Raw genomic sequence first — 21,289 nt, 5'->3', positions numbered from 1 at the left:
AAATAGCAAATTATTCTTATGAAAACTTTTGTAGGCAAATTCTTTTATTACAGTTGTTCAAAATGTGAAAAAGGACAAAGTAACAAGTGTAAATGTATATATAGAGATATATTTTTTTTCTTTGAAGTAGTGCCCAGTGTCACTTGAGATTCATTTGTTCAAGTTTGTAGGAATACAGTCATACAAACCCCGATGGTGTTTGCTGTTATTGGTGACAGATGTTCTCTTATTCTTGAGATTATGCAGTTAAGTGCAATGCATTTATAGCTGAGTTATGCAAAATACAAAGCACCCTCAGCTCCCATTAACTGCAAGGGCAGCTCTAGGGTCTCCATACCTCCCAGGAGGATTAGCTGAACTCTTCACCTAAGCAGTTGTTTTTGAGATGTCCTGCTCATCAAGTCCACTGAAATATGTGTTCAACATCTTTGTGATCACCCTCCAGTGACCTTCTCTAGGACTGAGATCAAAGATCTTATTATCTTTTCAGGAAATTGATCAAATGCCAAGGAATTATATGTCCAAAATACTCACTTGATTGATGCAATTATGAGAATGCAGTAATATGACTAAATGATAATCTTACTGAAACACACATATATGCATCGTACAGAGGTAATAAAGAGAGATAAGGTAATAGTGCTGCAGTAAAAGATGATCAGTAAAAATGAAACAATTCCAGATGGTGGGCAAGCTCCCCCTGAACCTAATGCATCTGCAGTAGAAAAATTTTGGTCAAGTGCTCTAAGCAGCCTGGATCCTAACATTGAGCATGGCCATTCTGGAGTTATCAAAAGTCTCTTTGATTGTCTCTTTTATTGTTCTCCTGTAAAGGATAATGGCATCCAATATCTATGATCTCATTAATATGAACCCTAGATGAGCATGGCACATGTGTAAGAGTGAAAGTAAGATTTGAGAGCCACCATATAAGTTGATAAAAGCGAAATACCATCAGAGTATGTGTATAAATACAATCTTTCTACAAAATGCCCAAATAAGTATAATTTGCAACATGAGGTTCTGGTGATTTGTGTTTGACACATGGACTGTAGACTGAGATCACATTGTAAGAAAGGTCTGCTAATGCTTTCAGATCTTGTGATCGCAGTTTGAGGTGAGTGGTCTCTAATTTTCATAATTTGGTTTTCTTTGTTTTGTTGTATTGTTGTATTAAAGAACAATAGCACATTCCAGAGATACGGAACAATACAATGTGGGGTTTTTTGTTTGGTTGTTTGTTTTTGTTGTTGTTGTTGTTATGTGCTGTTTTGTTGTTGTTGCTGTTGTTTTTAGCTAGCAATCTAATGCACTAAATATAGGTTTGAACCAAAGTGTATAAAATGTAACCTGAGAGCAAGGGAATATTGAATTTATTCTTGATAAATTGAATGAAAAGATAATAATAAATGAGGTAGGAAGCCCACAAAATAATCATGTAGTGCCATCAAGTCCCTATTTAATTTAGTTACATAGTGGGATCTAGTAATGTATTTAGGCTAGTCAAGACTAAAGAAAATGGATAAGGGATATCAGAGACATCTGTCATGGTTTTATGTTTTTTTTGTTTTTGGTTCTCAGTATTCTGAGCAAACTCAGTAAGTGAATGATGCAATAGAAAACAACATCAATTTTTTAGTTAATGTATTGCCCTCAAATGTCTGGAAGTCAACTTTCAACATACACATTATTTATATTAATCAGGAAATGAACAGGGAGCTTTTTACTTGGAGCTTAGTATGCAGAGCTTTGATGCATATGGGATTCTGGAGTTCTCTGTGTGTATTCTCTAATCCTTACTAACCCAAATAAATTACTAGAAAGAAAACTTCATTAGCAACCATTAGGAGGAGTTTTCTTCATGGTCTAGTACTTGGTATCAATTTTAAATCAGTAAGAAACCAAACTGTTATTTTGGGGCTAATTTTACAGTCCAAATTACAATTACAAATTACCTGAACATGACCGACTTTAAAAGTTTCTAGATTCCTGCTGAACCTGAGCTTTGGCTTTCTGTGAACAGAAAGGAGATAGTGACTGAAAAATTAATACATTTCCTGAGTAACAAAGCACGCAATCAGGTTTATATTAACACATATTAAAAGGATTTTTCAATAGTTAGTTTCATTATTATTTCATGTTACATTTTGATGCTACAAATATGATAATTCATTCATATAAAATCATACATTTGTTTTCATTTGAGTGTCCTCTACATTTTGAAAAGTAGATTTTCCTTTGTAGCATATGAAATATTATTATTTTTAAAAAATTTAATCACCGAGGAATTCCTGCATTAGAAAAAAAGTGAATGTCTCATACCAGCTCACTCTATTTTTTTCTCTTTTCTAAACAATGCTGTATTTTTATGTAAGCAATAAGCATGCCAGACACTTGCATGAAAAATATGATGTGTACAATGCACTTCATTTATTTCTTGACATAACAGGAGAAGTTGAAGAAACACAGAGGCTTGTAGGAATTAAGTTATGACATAAAACAGACTTCTTATGTCAAGAGAAGGAGACAATTTGCAATTAAAAAGAGAGAACTGAGGACTGGCTCCATAGTTCATGCAAATCTTATGTGAATTGTATAAAAATATGAGAGCAAATCACTGTGTTAGTATGACAAAGTGCAGAGCATTGTCATTCCAGGACAGAGTACACCAACAGAATGGAGCTGTCTTTCACTAAGGAAGGACCTAGATAGTAAATCTCATCAGCATACAAAAAAATTTTGCTTCTGGAAGACCTGGATCACCTCCTGTGATTTGGCAAAGGTCTAGGACAGTACTCCTTGCAGCATGGAGTTCCTTGCCCACAGTCTGGAAAAGGAGGAAATCAGTTACTTCTGACCTCAGCAAGCGTTGGTAGGAGTTATAGCATGATGTTAAACAAAGCACATAGTCCGTCTGAAATTATAACATAATATCAGAAGTGCTAGGCCAGCATGAAATAAATATTTGAGGTTCAGTCCACTTCAGGCAATTTGCCCAAAATAATAGATGATAGTTAAAGATTATATGTGGTTTCCAAAATCCCATCCAAATGTATTCCCCTTGGCAGCTTGACAAAATAGTTAGTTTTTACAATTTCATGTCATTAAAATTGAAGGTTGCATGAAGTGTAACTGTTCAAACACTAGGTTAATTATTACTACACTGTGTCGGTAAAAGGGCTTTGTTCCATGTCAAGAATTTGACACTTTAGCATAAGTACAGTAACTTGCTTCCTTTAGGATCTCCATCTTCCTCCACACCAACCCACACACAGTGGCATTTAAATAAGGCTCTTCAGGCTAAGTCATAAATATTAATGACATGAAACTCAGGGCTTGTATTTTGCATTAATGGCCCTCTTCATCACTGTTTCATACCTAGATTGCAGCCAACCCCTATGTAACTGGCTGACATAATTTTTTATTTTCTTTTAAACAATGTTAATGCTGATGTGAAAGAGTGTTAATGCTGATGTGAGATAGTTTTCCCCACATTGCTAGCAAATCCTCTTTCTGCGCTGCATGTTTAGGGTGTCAATTGGCATGTCTTTCTTTGAACAATGTCCATGGTGGCTTGGCATGATTGGGCTTGTAATTACGGTTTGTGCCTTTCAGCTAGTTCCTCCAATACCTCCAAACAAGCTGTGAATAGATATTTCATTAAAAAAAACCTTGGGCTGCTTTTGAAAAAATAAATACTGTTTTTTTTCATACAATCAAACATTTCATGTTGGCTCAGAAAAAAAAAAAAAAAGGATTAATACCATTGTTGGTAATAAAAGAAAATTTCTTTCTTAATTCCTGTGGTTACTTGCATCAGTTCTGTCCTCTCAGTTTGAGCTGCACCCATTGTTTGAAGTTGTAAATGAAATGAGGTTTTGGAGATATTTGTGACAGCTTTGAAGATTTAATTTTCTGTTTTCTTTCTGTGAGAGAGATACATCCAGATCAGCCTTGTGAACTGGTCCTGGGCCGCCAGCTCTATGTCTCCCTGCTTGAAGAGTGGGGGTGACCAAATTACCTCCAAAAGTTTCTTCCAACCTTAACCCTTCTCTCATTCTGTGTGATTCTGTGATTCTGTGTTGTCTCAACTCCACAAGATAATGAACCTTCTGGACAATCTGCCAGATATTATCGTAATTCCTTAAACAGTAAGCTTTTGCTTGGCTCTTCCTGCCTTTCACTGCTTATCTGAATAGGACCAGAATATTCTTATAAAAAAAGTTTGAAACTTGAGTTTTCTGGACTGTTACCAAGAAGCTGATATTTCAGTAAAACATTTGGTTTGAAAGAGAACAACAATAATTAGAATTTCCCCTTTATTAGAAAATGAAAGTAGAAGGAAGAGAAGCAAAAACATGTACTGGGCTCTACGATATACGTATCTTAGAATATGGTGTATGTCATGACCTTAAGTAGGAAAAAGAGGAAGCCTAACGGACAGGATCATAGAGCTACAAGGAAAATTAAGTCATATAGTCCAGGTGTAGTGGAAATGCTAAGTCACAGCGTGAGCCTGTGATTGAGCACCTGGTGGGAAGACAGGGCCAACCTAGGGGAGCTCAGGTGCTTGAAGTGAACCTGAATGACTGGAAGGATTGGAGCCAGGTAAGCATGTACTTTGCTTTGTTTTTGTGCCCATGGTTGTTGCGTTTGAGCATGCTCTCACCTGCTACAGCTCAGGACTTTGCTACTATGCTGTTATTGCTGAGCTTTCCATTGTGTTATGGCATCATACTAGGGCAAAAACAACCACCTTTGATTCATTTGTGACAGATACTTGTCAGCCTGCCTTGAAGTCTTCAGTGTGGATGCAAGAAATCTTCAAACACTTCTGCTGTTTGTGTTCCTTTCATAATATTTTTCTGAACACATAATCTGAATTGTTTTGCATGGACTGCTATTTCTGTAGTTAGATAAAGTAGCCTTCTATGTGTCTGAAAGTCCATTAACAAACCTTCCTTCAGCCTCTTATGCTAAAAATCCCACTTTAAATATTTCATTATAATTCATATTTTATAGATCTTTTATCATTTTTACTGCTATCTTTAGGACTGTCTTTGACCAGTTCATAAATTTCTTGAAGTGTGGTCCCTGACCTAGGCACAATGATCCAGATAAAGCCTTATCAGTACTTAGGAGAGCAAAGTGTTGCTTCACAAACTTGTGTGCTATCTGCATTCCAGAACATTTCTGTGTCTGCAGCAACATGTTGTTAACTCATGTCTGTTCTAATTTCTGTACCCGTTCCAATCTGCATTTCTCCCTTTACAGCTGTGTTACCTATCTTCTGTATACGTACCTTTTTATTGCTGAGCTTAGCACTTGCACAAGCTGAAAAATATATTTCCATTTTCCATTCTTATCTCCAGTTCATCGTGACCATTTTGAATCCTGTTCTTGTCCAAAGTAGCTACAATGTACTAGACTCTAAGTTTAATGAGCCTATTCTCTAATCTGCTATTTGGGTCAGTAGTAAAAATATTGAATCCCACTGGACCCAGGACAGATCCATTTGGTACATCCTTCCTTTGATATGCGAACTTTGGTAACATATTCAGATTTGCATTCATATTTGAGATTTTTTCCCGTGGCTGGTTTATGAGGAGTGAGGTGGTCATTTGAGACAGTATTGCAGAGATAACACTAATGAATTCTAAATATTTAAGACTCATATTGTTTCCCCACCTCCGAGGAGCAATGAAAATATAGAGGTAAGCATTTGAATCTGTTCTGATTTATTTTTTCTAAAGTTTTTTTTAAATGGGCTGGTGCCACTGTAATGTCAGTAGAGGTTATGTATCACCTCAAGAGCATTATTTGTCAGGAGTACAATTTTGATTAATTTAGCTTGACAAGCTGTTAACAGACCAGCCCTTTAAATTACAAATAAAAGAAATTACATATTTTGTATTACTTTGCTTCTTCAAAATACAGAATTTAAATATCAAGAAGTGTTATTTTGGTCTGAGTACTCTCGATGTATGATAAGCCTGCACATGTAAATGTTTGCATAACTTATGCTGTATTTGGTACACATGCATTAAATCATCTCTACTGTACAGTGATAATAAGCTCATGACCTACTTCAAATTCAGATAAGCGTTCAAACTTTAGAGAATTTGAGCATTTGGTAGCTGAAATTCATCCTCCACTCTGAAGATTCCAGCTGCTCAGTAAGTTCAAAATCAGTGTGAGAATACTTGAACGCAGGATGAAAGTTGTGTAAAGATCTCAAAGTTCTGAAAATTTTACAGGTGTTTGCATTTGTTATTTTGGTTTACACATGTTACTTACATCTTTGCTTTACTAGGCAGAGGTTTTTTTGTTTTTGTTTTTTAAAGTATCATTAAGCAGGGTTGTTTATCAGATGTATAGGCAACTGTATATGAAACTTTAATGGACCCGTCTGAAAAACATTGTGGAATGGACTGTGGTGTCCTGCTGTTGTTCAGGGGCTTGAAGTATTTTGAATGCACACTTGTAATTTATGCTTGCACTCAGAGATATGAAACACATTTATTCTTACTTTAGAACCTTCATACCACATAGATCACTCAGGAGTTTATGATTATGAAAGGCTGTTTCCTCTCATTGCTGTCACCTTTAGTATTTTCTATGCAACAGTAGCCAGAATGTTAGGTGTAAAACTCAGTGCTCTGTAGTTTGAAAGAAGAACTATTACTTCACTCACTTTTTCTAAGTAGAGGTAGCAGAGAATTGTCTAGCTGAAATAAGAAGTGCAAAGAGAATTATGGTATTTATATTCATAATATTATGGAGTAACAGTAAAACAAAATTTGATTTGTAAGGAAACTGTCATTTTTAGATCATAATGATTAATTGTTGTCTGAAAATGGTAAATAACTGTGGAAAACAACCATGTAGAGAACAAGATGTTCATAAGGGTGCAGGACACTTCAAGATGCTAAGGCACAGGATAAAGGCTAGTTCTCAAATACTTGTCAAATGCAAATAGTCAGCTATAAGCTTGTTCCCAACACCTTTCATTGCCATATCATTTAGTTTCCCGAAACCTTAAACACTTGTTAAGTGTTAATTAGTTCACTTCATAATGCTCCCTGTAGGGCAAAATACTGCCTTCAAACTTTTTTGCAGAAGTTGAAACTGTCTCTGGAGGATTAAGTTGCTTACCTCAATTCCAAGTAGAAACACAGATTTGAGCTACAGGTTGCCTTATGTATGAATCACAGATTTAATCCTACAAGTTGGCAAGCACTTGCAAAGGGCAAGAAGTGAAGGAGCCTCAGTCTTTGTACAAGTATTACTTGTTACCCTTTTACAAGTAATACTTGTTTTTTCATCTGCAGTACATCTTGAAGTGGTACCAGCTGACCTGGACTGTATACCTCTTGAAATCCTGTAGAACTTGATGTACTGTCTCTATAACTGACACATTTTCTTGCTGCACACTTGGGAAAATGCTTATGCAAATGCATACATTAATAATACTGTTGACATTGTGCAGGCCTCACTAGCTGAACTGGCAGACTATCCTTCTGATGCCCCTGCAAGGAAGAACTGCATTAATCTAGACTTTTTCCAAAACTGTTCCTAAACAACTTAGAAACTACTCTGGAATAAATGTTTGGAATAAATAGTGAGAATTTTTGAATGAAAGAGTCAGAGTGGCATATCAGCAGAGTAACCCTACTGCCTTTCACTTTTGTCATTCTCGTTTATATTTACCAGCATTGTACTTCAGTGTTCCCTTAACACTAAATAGTTTTTCAAAACAAGATATGACCTAGCTAAGTAAAGAACAAAGAACATGTCTTTGGCATGGTTTTCATCCATTATTTTCTATATGTAGTTCTCTATGGAAGTATCCTGTTTTCTTACTTTTATGTAAGAAGCTCAAGCAAGTAATGTTAATGTTGCATACTCCCTTGATCTGTCTTGCAAAAATCATTAGGGCCTGACTTTTCCACAGAAAGGAATGCAGAATGCTGTCTACTTGTAAGTTTGTGATTCATGCCTCCTGTCAAGGCTACCAAACCAGTAAAAACACTGGAATGTAAAAAAAATAAGCATGATTATGTATTTCAGGAAAAAAATTTTCTCAAGAATGTTTCTGGAACAGATCTTCAATGCTAGCTATTTCTAGTTCATATATCAGTGATGGAGTGCCTACTGGCACCAAATTGTGCTTTGCAATTGTCTCAAAGGACAATGCTTTAGTTTGCTTAAGGTGTCTTTTTTTGGATTCTTGTAGCAGCAAATCCTTTAGCAGCTCATTACTTAATGGAAACTAAACAAAGCTTCTTCCAGGAAAGAACTTGTTGATCTCTGTCACCCCACAGTGAACTTCTTTTCTCAAAAACATAACACATTCTTTTGGAAAAATACCTCCAGTTTAATCAAGACACTGTGTATTCTAAAGACAAGAATGTGTCCTTGTTCATCTGTCTTCCACAGCTTGAAACTCAAAAGTTTCTGGGGAATAGAAATGGTAGAAGATAACTTCTGATTACAGAAATCTACCTGTATGATATATTCATTCTTTGGTCTGTCATACCTTTAAAAATAGCAACTTTTACCACTGAAGAGGCCTTGAGTTGGCTCTTATACATCGGCCTGCTTAGGACCATGGCAGGACTCCTTTGTTATCTACTAGTAGGTATTTCTTCAGATGTTTTTCAACTTGTTTTGGAAACTTAGCCTGGTTTTTATTGTCAAGATAGATCTGTGCTAACAGTTCCCTCCATACATTGACTATGTTACTGTTTCTGCCAGAGGAGCCTTTCCACAGCTCTTCACTAGAGCTGCCACTGATGCACTAATATTGATGGTATAAAAAAATAGGACTGTGTGCCAGCCATTATCAGCTTTGACTTTAGCAGCTGGGAACTTGATCACAGGTTTTGAAGAACAAAATGCGCTAATCTGTGATCAAGAAAATCATATATTTTATGTACAATTGGAAATAATTCAGAGCAACTATGGATTGGAAAGAATGATCTATTTCAAATTATACTGCTGCTGTCCCTTCCAAAGATGCAATGAACTGTTTTAGTGGATCCATGCTGGAGGAGTACTTCCACTGTTGCAAAAACGTCACCGTTCTATCTGCAGGAAAATGTTTCTGCACAGAGTTGAGTTAATGTGAAGCATAAGCCCGGAGTCTTGAGAAAGCAGTGAGTAAGGGAAAATAACAGCTATTTTGCAGGTATATTTTGGAAACACACATTTTTTCATCTTTTCAAAATATGAAATTAAAACACTTTATATCTAGCCTTCTATCTGTTCTGACTTCCTGCTGTAAGAATACATTGTGCTCCATTGTTCTCACTGTATCATAGAGTTATCAATGGAAAAGTCTTCATTATGGAAAACTATTCCCAAAATCAGTGCTCAATGTTTGACTGCCAAACCTACTTCCATTGCTCCTGTTTTTCCTACGATTTAAACCATAGTTCATGACAGTAATATAATTCCTAGATATACATTTAGAAAAAACAAAATTAACAACAGATCACTTCCCTTTTCAGAATAAGTGTTATTGCATACTTTTTTATAAAACAGCTACTATGTAAATGAATAACATAGAGCAAAATATTGCTTAGTCCTTATACCAGCTTTATATTTCTGACCTTTTTTAACTTCAAGTACTTGTGATTGATCCAATATTATGATAAAACAGCACTCAACATTGTCTTCAAAGAGCATATGGTTCAAAATAAGTGAATAAATCAAACAGTTAAATATTCAGGTTTGCTGTATTTAGTTCTGAATTTCTGCACTAGTTCTTGGATTAAGTTCAGATAACTCAAAGATAATTTTCTCAGTACATCTTGCAATGGTTTATTTTTTTTAGGAGAAACATTTTTTTAAAACATTAGTGCCATATAAGCACAAGGTTTTTCTGGTGTCTATCTAAATAATTGACTATTTTTGATAATGCTTCTTTCATTGCCTTAACACTGATGGGATTTGAGTTCATTAAATTTAAACAACTTTTAAATTGATACTGTTTATTTGTAACATGTGAGATGGACAAAAATAAGCTAATGCTCATCCTGATTATATGCAATAAGTTTTCATGAATATATGGAAGTCACAGTGATGGTATAGGATGACAAGCATTCAGCACAGAAAGAAAAAGCCATAAAATATCTCCTCAAATGTGAAAGAATCTGATCTTTCCCATAATGTGTCTGCAACATTATTCATGAAGGTTGTCTTCCTTCTTATGCCATATTGTCATCAAAAAATCCCATGAGCAAGGGGCCAGAAATAAACTATTTAAGATGAACAGCTCTACATAAAAATGTATGCATAGTTCTTATATATAATGTCCCCTTCTTTTCTTCCCTTGCTTTCTTATCCCTCCTTTGGTTCTTTGTCCCCCTTGCCAAATTTCTACACCAAAACTTGTATCTACATGTTATGCTTTTGCCAGTTGAACTATGTGTAGTGTACCATTGCAAGATCTCTTATTTCTTTCTTAAAGGACACATTTGCATCAAATAACAAAGACAGCTCTTTTCAGTGTTCCTGGAAATTCCGATTAAAAAGGATAATTACACTGAAAATAGTCAAGTTTATAGCCATCTGTTAAGAGTACAAGAACTGAGGATCCAGTTTGTATATGTAATCTGTCAGAAAGTAACTTAAAAGTAATTGATTATTACATAGCTTTTAATAATAACAGTTTTAACATTGAAAATTATACTATATTGGGTGCAATCCACATAGATTTCCTGCCTGGTGCATTATTTCATGCTTATTCCTATGGCCTTGGGCACATACTAAAGGCACTAAAAATGTTATGAAAAATTTATCAAATAGTTCACAATGTCAATTTTGGTTTAAGATATTTGTAGCTGTTATGTACCATGCTTGCTGGCAACCCAAGGCTCAGTCCATAACATATGATGAAAGATTATCATAATTGGGTTTTAGGCTTTTTTGCATCATGGTCAACAGTTCGGGTTTGGGACTTCAAATGCTAACTGGGAACAAGACTTGTAGCTTAATTTTGCCTTTATTTTATAAATGAGTATGATTCCACAAATTTCAGGTAAATAATTTCAGTACAGAGATGTTATGGAAAAAAAAAAGCCAGAGATAGTCCTGACATAATAACTGTTTGAAAGCCATTTTCCATGGATCTTTCAATATGTTTTCTGAATGTCTGTGATGCCTTCATATAATTTCTGATATTTGCTTTAAATAAAAATACCAGCGATCAAACTCCATGACAAAAATAAGTTAACAAAATATGGAGGATAGACTGCTTTCCACTACAATGAATGGATTTCAGTAAGGGTAAAGTTATATTGCTGAATACCTCATACATGGCTCTGAAGGACAAACAGATAGGAATGTGTGCCAAGAGGATTTAAGGAACTGAGCTTGATGAGAGATGTAGAAAATAACAGTAGATTTCATGGGTATGGTGATCAGAAGAGAAAGACCAAAGAGAATGTGCCCCCTCTGTTAAATGAGAAGCAAGAAAAAGTAACAGCAGGCATAGAGAAAGCTGAGGTACTCAAGTTTTCTGCCCCAGTCTTCACTGGCAGTTAGGCTTCCCCCACTTATGTCCCTGAACCTCTAGGCAGGGGTTATGGAGCAAAATGCCTCCCCTTTGTAAACAAAGAGTAAGTTCAAGACAAACTAATGAGACTGACTGTGTACAAGTCTATCTAGTGGCATGCATTCCAGGGTCCTGAAGGAACTAGCTGATTCAAGCCATTCTCCATCATATTCAGAAAGTTGTGGCTGTCAGGTTAAGTCCCCAGTGACTGGATCATGCCTAACTGACCTGGAAGCCTTTTATGATGGAACGGAATCAGTAGACAAAGCAAGAGCAACTGATGTCATCTATTTGAACTTCTGCAAGACATTTTATATGATCCCACAACACATCCTTATCTCTAAATCGAAAATATATGCATTTGAAGGGTAGACTGGTGGATAAGAATTGGCTGGATGGTCATAGCCAGAGGGTTGTTGTCAACAGCTCTAAGTTCTGCTGGAGGGTTTTGGGATTGGTGCCCTTCAATATCTTTATCAATGAAATAGACAGAGGGATTGAGTGCACCCTCAGCAAATTCGCTGATGACGCTAAACTGAGTGGTGCAACTGGTGTGATGGATAGTTGTCACCATTGAGAAGGACCTGAATGTGATTGAAAAGTGAGCCCACAGGAAGGGCTGCAGAAACTCAGGTGATTACTCTGTGGTCTGTCACACTTCCTGGCAATAGCCAGAATTGGAGAAATTTAATTTAATCTCTGGAATGCCAGGTGAAAATTAGTAAAAAACAGCTTACTACTATGTAATTCTGTTTATGTTTTTCAGGTTTTTGCCAGACCTTAGAACTACGGATCACTTAGGTGCACTGGTGGTAAAGGTAGAGAAACTACAGCAAGATGAAGGAGAATAAGGTTTACTTCAGAAAGCCAGGACAATAGGTAGGAAGCAAGCTTTCTCATAGATAGTCTTCAGTTGCTAAGGGAGGGCCAAGCATCTGGCCTCACGACTCCTCCCACTTTCTGCACACAGCCATAGATACTAAAATCAAGTCTTACATGTTTAACTTTCAGCTTACTAGTGTTTCCTTCTCATATCCTGATATAAAGAAAGAATAAAGTAAAAGGGAGAGAGAGAAACAGAAAAAGAGCTGGGGCTGTTAGAATGAGAAAAAGACCGTTACATAAGCTATTTTTCTCTAAGAGCTTGCTTGCTTTGAACCTTGGTCCTGAAAGTATCTTCAGGAACCCAAGAATCATAAAAACCCTAGTTGTGGTTAGCGTATGAATATTTCTGTTCTCATATTCCCTGATTTTTAGAGTTTATGGCTTATGAAGGACATTGCAACGTATCAAAATTCATTTCTACATAAATAATGCATAGAGTGGGCTGGCTGGCTGTGACTGAAAAACTCAAGCTTTTTTTTAGAAAAACAGGGGAAAAACAAAGTACCAGGCCATTTTTCTCACATTGTTTAGCCATGTCATTTACTTCAATAATAAATCATTTAAGGTAAGTTGATGTAGGTGATACTACATAAACAGCAAAAATTTTGATTCCAGTTATTTGCAATTTTCTGTTTGCTGTAAAAGTAAGCCACCTTTAACAAATAACCAAAGCAGTAACTAATCCTCTACCCAAATTTAAATTTTATTGCAGAGTTCTGTAGTTTGTGCTAGTTACAATATTATTTTTCCTACTCAACTTCTTTACACATGCTGAGCCAGATGTTCATCTGGTGTAAATTAACATTGCTCTGTTGACCCCTCTAGAGACAGGAAGATTTCTATCAAGCTGTGGTCAGTTCCTGTATGACTAAACATATATCATGTCATGCATTGGGGTATAACACTGTTGAATCAAGACTCATTTTCAACTATTCTGCGTCTTATTTGCCCTGTATGTTATAACGATTATAGAAGGTGTAAAGCAGTCGGGCCTGCGTAACTTTAGTGAAGCATCTCCAGTGGGAATCTCCTATGGGAATCATTGGGGAAAAAAAGACAGTGTGGGTGACTGTGTCATGGAGTGGTCTGAAGATAAATCAGCATGGAAGACAGGTTAGAAAGGCTAGATTGCTAAGGAGTTGGGGGACCTGTTATTTATCATTTATGATGAGAGGTAGTGAAGATTTAATGAAAATACTGAGCAGCTGGTAAACATACATACAAAGGATCTGTTTTTCATACAGCTGTGATTGCCACTGGATTTTGCTGAATTAAAAAATAGAAATGGGCTTATAAAACACTAAGACATAATGATAATAGGACCGTCAGTGGGTACAAAGTCTGAGGTGGATGCAAAGTATTCCTTGAGAGGTCTCCAGCTCACTAATTGCTCCCAGTGAACCTAAACCCCTGCTAGTGGAAGCTCGTGTGATACATCTGCAATATCTTATGCTCCTCTCTCAACTTCCTGTGACTGGATGGGATTGCTATTGGGCCGACTGTAGTGGAGCACTGCACAATTGTTTTCAAGCTGTTTTTATGTCATTTCTAATACATGTTGTACTGATAGATGTGTGTATATATATTATGGGTGCAAATACATCGTAATATGACCCAGTGGAGCAGATCTTTAGCTGATGTTAGTGTAATTGCATTGGTTTCTACAGAGCTATGCTGGCGCGTAACAACTGGGGAACTGGCTCATGAGAAGCCTGTCTGTTCCAGGCATTAGCCTCCAATGTGCTATTTAGTTACATGCTGGTGCAGTACTGTGAAAATTAATGCAATTTTAGAAATTTAATATGGGAACAATGAAGTCATAAATGGCAAACATTATGGATTTTGCTCTGTTCTTTATTGTATGCTCAACTAAAATATGCCTTACTTAGCTGTTCTGTTATTAATGCTATTGGAGCACGAAAAGTAAAATGAAAAAGATTGTCTGAAAGAGAGAGAATTATGATTTAAGCTGGAAGAATTCATCAATAATGAAAAATACAAAATGTTTTCTCCCCTCTGTGAAACTTCTGGAGTAAGTATTTACTATAAATGTCTAGTATACACCAAACATTGTAGAATGAAATATCTGATGCCACATAACTGAATTCAGGGTTATACAATGAAAACTTAGTTCTATGGATCCTAAATAACAGTACGTTAATTCATGTATATTAAGGCAATGCTACTCAAAAAAGAGATTATCTATGATATGGCTTGTCCCTATGGAAATTTCTGTTTTTCTTTTTGAATGTCTGATGCAAAGAAGAAAAATGTCAAATTGTGAATATTGTTGTATTGAGGTTAATAGCTTTCCAATGTTATTTTTCATTATTTGTCTGTATTCCCTTTTAGTTTAAGTTTTTTAATATGCTACTGTCAATATATGTGATAATCCTACAGTCAGAAAAAGATGAAGTTGGGAATGCAATAATTAGTGATTAGACTTGAGGACTATGCATAAAAATTTGGTCTAATAAATTCATTATCCTCTTTGTGTTTTATGACTGCTGATTTGGGTTCTATGGACAATCCAACTGCATATGTTGTGCTTTAAGAGTATGTAATTTTGTATGTAATGTCCTTTTAAGAGTATGTAATTTATAATTTTGTCAGTGCTCGAGCACAGAATTTCTTAATCATTAAGCCTGTGAAGTGGAGAAACATCCAAATTATCAAATGATTTCATGGACATTTCACATTTTTGTTCTTCATATATATTCATATAACATTGACTGTGATGTCTCTGCTAGCAGCCCTTGCATGATGCACTGCAAAATGTATGAAGGAAATAAGCTTCCTATAACTAACAGGAGATAATACGCACTTTTTTTTTTTCTCCTTTCTTTGTCGGCAGTAGGACTGGACTTTTCCCTATCCAAAGCAACAAATTGCAACATGCAGGTGCAAGGCTCCGAAGAAACAATGGCTTTGCCAAAAGCAGATCTTGCCTGATCAATTTGATGGCCTTCTATGATGGAGTGATGGCATTGGTGGACAGGGGAAGGGTGCCAGATGTAATCTAAGTGGACTTCTGCAGAGCCTTTGACATGATCCCTCACAACATGGTGAGAGTGATTGTCCCCCTCTACTCAGCTCTTCTGAGGCCCCATCTGGGGTACAGTGTCCAGACCTGGGGGCCCTAGCAAAAGAAAGTCACAGGGCTCTTGGAATGGGTCCAGAGAAGGGCCTCTAAGATGATCAGAGGGCTGGAGCACCTCTCCAATGAAGAAAGGTTGAAGGAATAGGCTTGTTTAGCTTGGAGAAGAGAAGGCTTTTGGGAGACCTCATTGTGGCCTTCCTGTATTTGAAGGCAGCATATAAACAGGAGGGAGAATGACTGTTTAGATGGGTTGATAGTGATAGGATAAGGGGGAATGATTTTGAACTAAGACAAGGGAGATTTAGATTAGATATTAGGAGGAAGTTTTTCACACAAAGGGTGGTAAAACGCCGGAACAGGTTGCCCAGAGAGGTTGTGGATACCCCATCCCTGGAGGCATTCCAGGCCAGGCTGGATGTGGCTGTGGGCAGCCTGGTCTAATGGTTGGTGACCCTGCACATAACAGGGGAGTTGAAACTAGATAGTCTTTAAGGTCCTTTTCAACCCAGGCTCTTTTGTGATTCCCCTCATGAGAAACTGTAGTCTGTCATGACAGCCTGCCTCAGTCTCATTCTCTTGTGTGGGCTGAACAAACCAAGGGGTAACAGCCACTCTTCATACATTTTGTCCTCCAGACCCTTCCCATCTTCACAGCCCTCCTTTGAACACTCTTTAATAAGGACACTTCATGTCCTTGTTTTGTTGCACCATAGGATCTGTTTAGTGGATATAAATTGGCAGAGTCTGAATGAGACCTTGATTCTATAACTGTTAGTGATTATCGGGAGCAGTGATTTCAATTCACAGCAAACAGAAAAAGTTTTGTTTAGAATTTAGTTCAGAAGGATTTTCATTGCACCTTGGCAATGGAGATTACTGTAAAAGATAGCTCAACTGTACATATAAATTTATCACATTGTTGAGATGTATTTATGACAGATTCTGCAGTGCTAAGTTTAACCAGTCTCTGTATTTTAAAGAAAACATATGGATGATCTATAGTCTACACTTTTCCAGTGATTTCACGTATGCAGCGTGAGACTTCTGAGATCCTGTCAGAGTTCCATTTAAACCTTTTTGTAAGCAATCTCTGGCAATAGTTCTGATCTAAGCTTATCCTCTGAAATAATTAAATATAGTTTTAATATATCAGTATTGTACCACTCTTTTAAAATACTTTAGAAAATGTTTTCTCTTCCTTTTTTTATGCTTAATAATTTTCCAAACTTTTAAGATTTAATCTTTTCATGCTTCTCATTAAACAGTATCTGCTTATGCTTCCTTTCTTGTTTTTTTTTGCACGTGACTGCTGCCATCACAAATTAAGGGTTCTCTTAGCAACAGGAAAACACACTTTTCCATAGAGCTACATCTCTCCACTAAAATCATGACCTTTAGTTACAACTTGTTCTGAGTTTGATTAAAAGCATTTAAAAATAATAATCACAAAGTTTAGCATATTATTTGATCTGCAGAAAAGTGAACCAAGCACTTATATTTTAATCATTCCATGGGGGCTAGATCTTGATCTTTTTATTCCCAGATTAGCAATAAAATACTCATATCCCATTACACATTAAAGTGGAATTAGATCTTTGTTTTGTACTTTATACTCAGCTTTGTTAAATGATGTCTTTACTGAGATGTGGATACAAGAAAGTATCAATTACAGTCAAACCTGTTTATTCAGTTTTATATCTGTTTTTTGTCATAATATGTCAGCTCTTCCAGAGTTATTACACCCTCCATAAACAGAAGGATGCGTATATGCACACACCTCAATTTTCTGAAGTTCACTCAAGACCACTAAATGAAAATATGACAAAGAAAATAACTTGACATTCAAGATGTTAGCTTGCTGAATATCCTTTCCAGCGACAGAGCTTGAATACCTGTGCTAAATGCTTTTTTGTGACATTTATCTCTTTCTGCCTTAATGGAATAAATTTCTTTAGAAAAATAACTCATCAGATTGAGTTTACTTTAAGGGATTAAAACTCTATAGAGTGCAAACAGGGAAATGTATTTTTCTTCGTTATTACAAATTCCTGCGAAATGCCTTTTCAAAATATTTTCAACACAAAAATAAAATTCCACAGTTTTGAAAGAAGAATTCTTAAAAGAACTTCACTATATTTATGCTGGTCTGCAATGGGACTCTTCGTCATGGTACTTCATTGTCTTTCATCTGTCCTCTTCTTCTTTCTTCAGACATATGACATTATTTATTTACAATATTCTGTACTTATCTTTGTCTTTCATTATTTTTGATCCATTAAAACTTAACTAACAGATTTGGCAAACTTCTTCAGACCAAATTTCAATCCTCTGATTTCACCATGGGATCTGAAAGCCAATAGCTTCAAATAATAAGCAATAGTTGTAAAACTTTCCAGTACAGAGAAAGACACATGGAAGATAACTAAGAACTGCTCTCTCCTTTTTTGTCCTCTTTCCTCTTGTCTTATCTTACTAGGCATTAAGTATTCAAAGTACTGGGTATAAGTATTCTCTGATTTACTCCCATAATAAGACTTAGATTTGTGATGACCTCATTGAGGTGGATAAATGTGGCTGAAAGATAAGTTTTCATACAAAACAAGTGTAAAAATGTGGTTAAATTCTACCTTTGCTTCCTTCCTTCCTACAGGTAAGCCAAGTACATTCACAAAGCCACCTGATGAGACTCCTAAACTTACGCAGAGCTTTTTCAAACTTGGGGAAGTTGCCTATGTCTGAGAGACCATGCACACAGGCAGGCTTGGTTGTAGAACAGCATTCTTATTTATGAATCTTTGAATAACAAGATGATTGTTTGCAAGCTTGTGAATTGAAAGCAAAAGTACTCTGGATTCCAGTTTGACTAGATACACAGGAAGGTTATCTGCAAAAGCAATGCTTTCATCTTTTGATGGAAATGCTGTTTTATTTACACAATAGATGAATGGAACAGACTTAGATCTGCTGCTGAAAAGTCTGTGAATAAACTATGGAAATCTTTTCTGTAGGAATGCTCAGTCCTTTCAATTAAGAAAGAAATAAGATATATAAATGAGAAATGCAACTGAGAAAATTAAAAAATTAAGTTCTGTGAGTAACTGTTGAATTATTGTAAATATCAACAAAAGACAACTACTGAAAACTGTAAGTGATAAATAGATCTTATCTTTCCAGTAGCATTTAGCCAGCAAATAGTCCTTGTGTTTCAGCAAGTTAGGATTTAAGTTTAGCATAAAAAATTGCAACACCAAATAGAGAATTTTTTTCTTACAGGAGACAGAAAACATTTGGTTTTGTTTTAGCTTTCTGTAGCAGTTTTGTTTTTTTCCTACAAACTTGAACATAACAGACTGAATTTAGAGAAAATTTGGAATAAATCTCTGAGAACTTTGGAACACAGATTTAGGATTAGAGAAGTCAGTAGAAATAACTGAAAATATCTACTTATCTATGACAAATATTAAATCTGAAATCTACTTCTGTTTACCATCTTTCAGACTCAACAGTGAACGTTTTTGTGATGTCCTCCTGCTACTTTTTTAAAAAAGGAGAGATGACTACATTTGGAATAGCTCCTGAAGACAGCAAACTAAACTTTTTGCTGCGCTTAAAAATAAATAGGTAAGTTGCCATGGAAAGGAGGCAGGAAAAATTAAAGTGGAGCTTTCTAGTATTAGTTTACTCATTCTGTTCAATGGGCAAAGAGCATTTCCAGTGTGACTTGATTTGGTATGGATATTTCCCTGAACACTTTATGGTAAAAAGTGTGAAACATTCCATCCTTTCCTAGTGAAAGCAAATCTATAAATTTATAACGTAGAGACTGAATAAATCTTTGTAGTTTGTAGCTAGTTTTCAGTTTGTAGCTAGTGTTAATCCAATGTAATCTGTGAACTTGATCCAAGGCCCATCAAAGGCAGTGAAAACTCCCTACCAACCTGTGATTTTTGGCATAGTTCCTATCATGAAGTTGATTAGAGTCCTTTCACCTGGGAGATGCATAATGCCTATTTTGCTTTGTGAAAGATGCTCTCTGTATTTTCTTCTAATGTTGATCCTGTTGTGGATGGGAAACCACAATTCTGTCCCTTTTTCCCTTCCAAAATATGGGTAGTGCTTCAGGTGTGCAAAGTATCTTTTATGTAGGAGCAACCTGGCCATTCACATTTAACTCAGCTCACTTCCAACTTCTCACCTTTGTACAGTTTTTGTATATGTAGAGCTAATTATGTCTATTTGATTATTTAGCTAAAACTAATCTATTACTAATCTATACAAGTGATGGATTGTTGTCTCTAAAAATTAGATCTATTTTTGTTCTTTGACACTTTAGCCATTTATGATTCCTGAATCTGATGATGCCTTAAAATATTACACAACTACTGAAGCAGGTTCATTTCATCTCTAGAAGAATAAACTGAGGTGGAATATAATCCAAGAAAGTTTCCAAGAGAGGAAGCAAAAAACTTGCTGTTTATTCATAGAGAAATGTATTAATCTGCTTCTGTCTGTTTACATTGGTCGTGGCTTAGCTTTCTCCTTGTTTGTGGTTAACAAGTATGATTAATATTATGACATGCTATATCCCAACTGTTCCATATAAATAATTATAAGGAAATGAGAGGTAGGTGAAGTTACAAACTGACTTTGTACTTGAGCAGATATTCAGAAATTTCATACCTAGAAAAAGCATGGCATACTGCTTAATATGTGTCATTGCTTTAATTCATAATGCTAAACTTCTAGTGTGTAACAGGGGATTTCTCCAAACAGTAATCAGCTGGAAATGGGAGATTATATCCCATTTGCCCATATGAATGAAAGAATGGTTTAGAAAGAAGATGAAATTCAAGTTGGTCACTGTGAAAAGCAGCGAAAGGCCAAATCATACTGCAGTTCATAGTTGAAAAAACAAATATTTTCCTTAATGAATTAACAGAGAATGTCAAGCTTTCAATTAGTACTCTGAAAGGTACCTGAGAGATGAAAGTCCAAGCGACATTGAATTTTACACATGAATAGACTGTTTATTTTCCTATAATATTCTGGATAGAGGTAGCTCCAATCAGAACTTAAATGCCTTTCAATTACAGCTGCATTATACTACAGGGACTTTCAGTGGGGCTAAAAGGAGCAATAAACCCCAAACACACCTGGTGAATTTGTGTAGGCAGCTGCTACAAACCCCCTTTTTGTCATACCTGAGTACCAGAGAAGTATTTGGGTTCATTTTGCAGATGAGAAATCTGAGTAGAGCAAGAGTTACTGAAGAGTATAACTTCCTCTGAATAGAAAAAAGGCTCAGAGGCATATTGTGAGAATCTTTCACTGGAGGGTAGGTGAGTAATGTTAAACAGCGTATCTTGTAACTCATCAGGTAAAGAAAATACTAATTTTTACAGCCTGCATATAGTAGCTCAAGTATATTTGAATAACTGAAATAAAATATCTCCATATAGAAGAAGGAATCAAAGTATTCCTAGTGCATATCAAGGCTTCATTTACTATACCTCCAAACAAAACTTCAGCTCTGTGCATGCCATGTAGCTGCACAAATTCATGATAGTCATGTCATCAATCTTTCTCAGAGTGATCTGTATCTCTCAGCTTTTATAAACTCAGCAGCTGGGTCAAATTTGACCTGGAAAGTTTTTCCTTGAATACAATCATTTCCAAAGTCCTAGTTTAAAAAATTCCACGTATTATCAGAACTGCTGCATTTTATCAAATAACTGCCAGCAGCT

At 35.9% G+C, this 21,289-nt stretch overlaps 1 long non-coding RNA gene across 1 annotated transcript in view; it reads left to right on the top strand.

The window, feature by feature from the left end:
- The window catches only part of LOC146544470 (uncharacterized), a 33,079-nt gene extending 12,035 nt beyond the window's left edge, over positions 1 to 21,044 (top strand). The window contains exons 2-4 of the long non-coding RNA XR_014883025.1: positions 12,327 to 15,510; positions 19,043 to 19,166; positions 20,783 to 21,044. This is a non-coding gene — a long non-coding RNA (uncharacterized LOC146544470). The remainder of the gene's footprint in view (positions 1 to 12,326; positions 15,511 to 19,042; positions 19,167 to 20,782) is intronic.
- Positions 21,045 to 21,289: the final 245 nt, after the last annotated feature.

This window comes from Meleagris gallopavo, chromosome 4 (assembly GCF_905368555.1).
Source record: "Meleagris gallopavo chromosome 4, MGAL_WU_HG_1.1, whole genome shotgun sequence".
Taxonomy (NCBI): Eukaryota; Metazoa; Chordata; class Aves; order Galliformes; family Phasianidae; genus Meleagris; species Meleagris gallopavo.
Note: the sequence above shows the minus strand (reverse complement) of the source record. Positions and strands in the feature narration are given on the sequence as shown.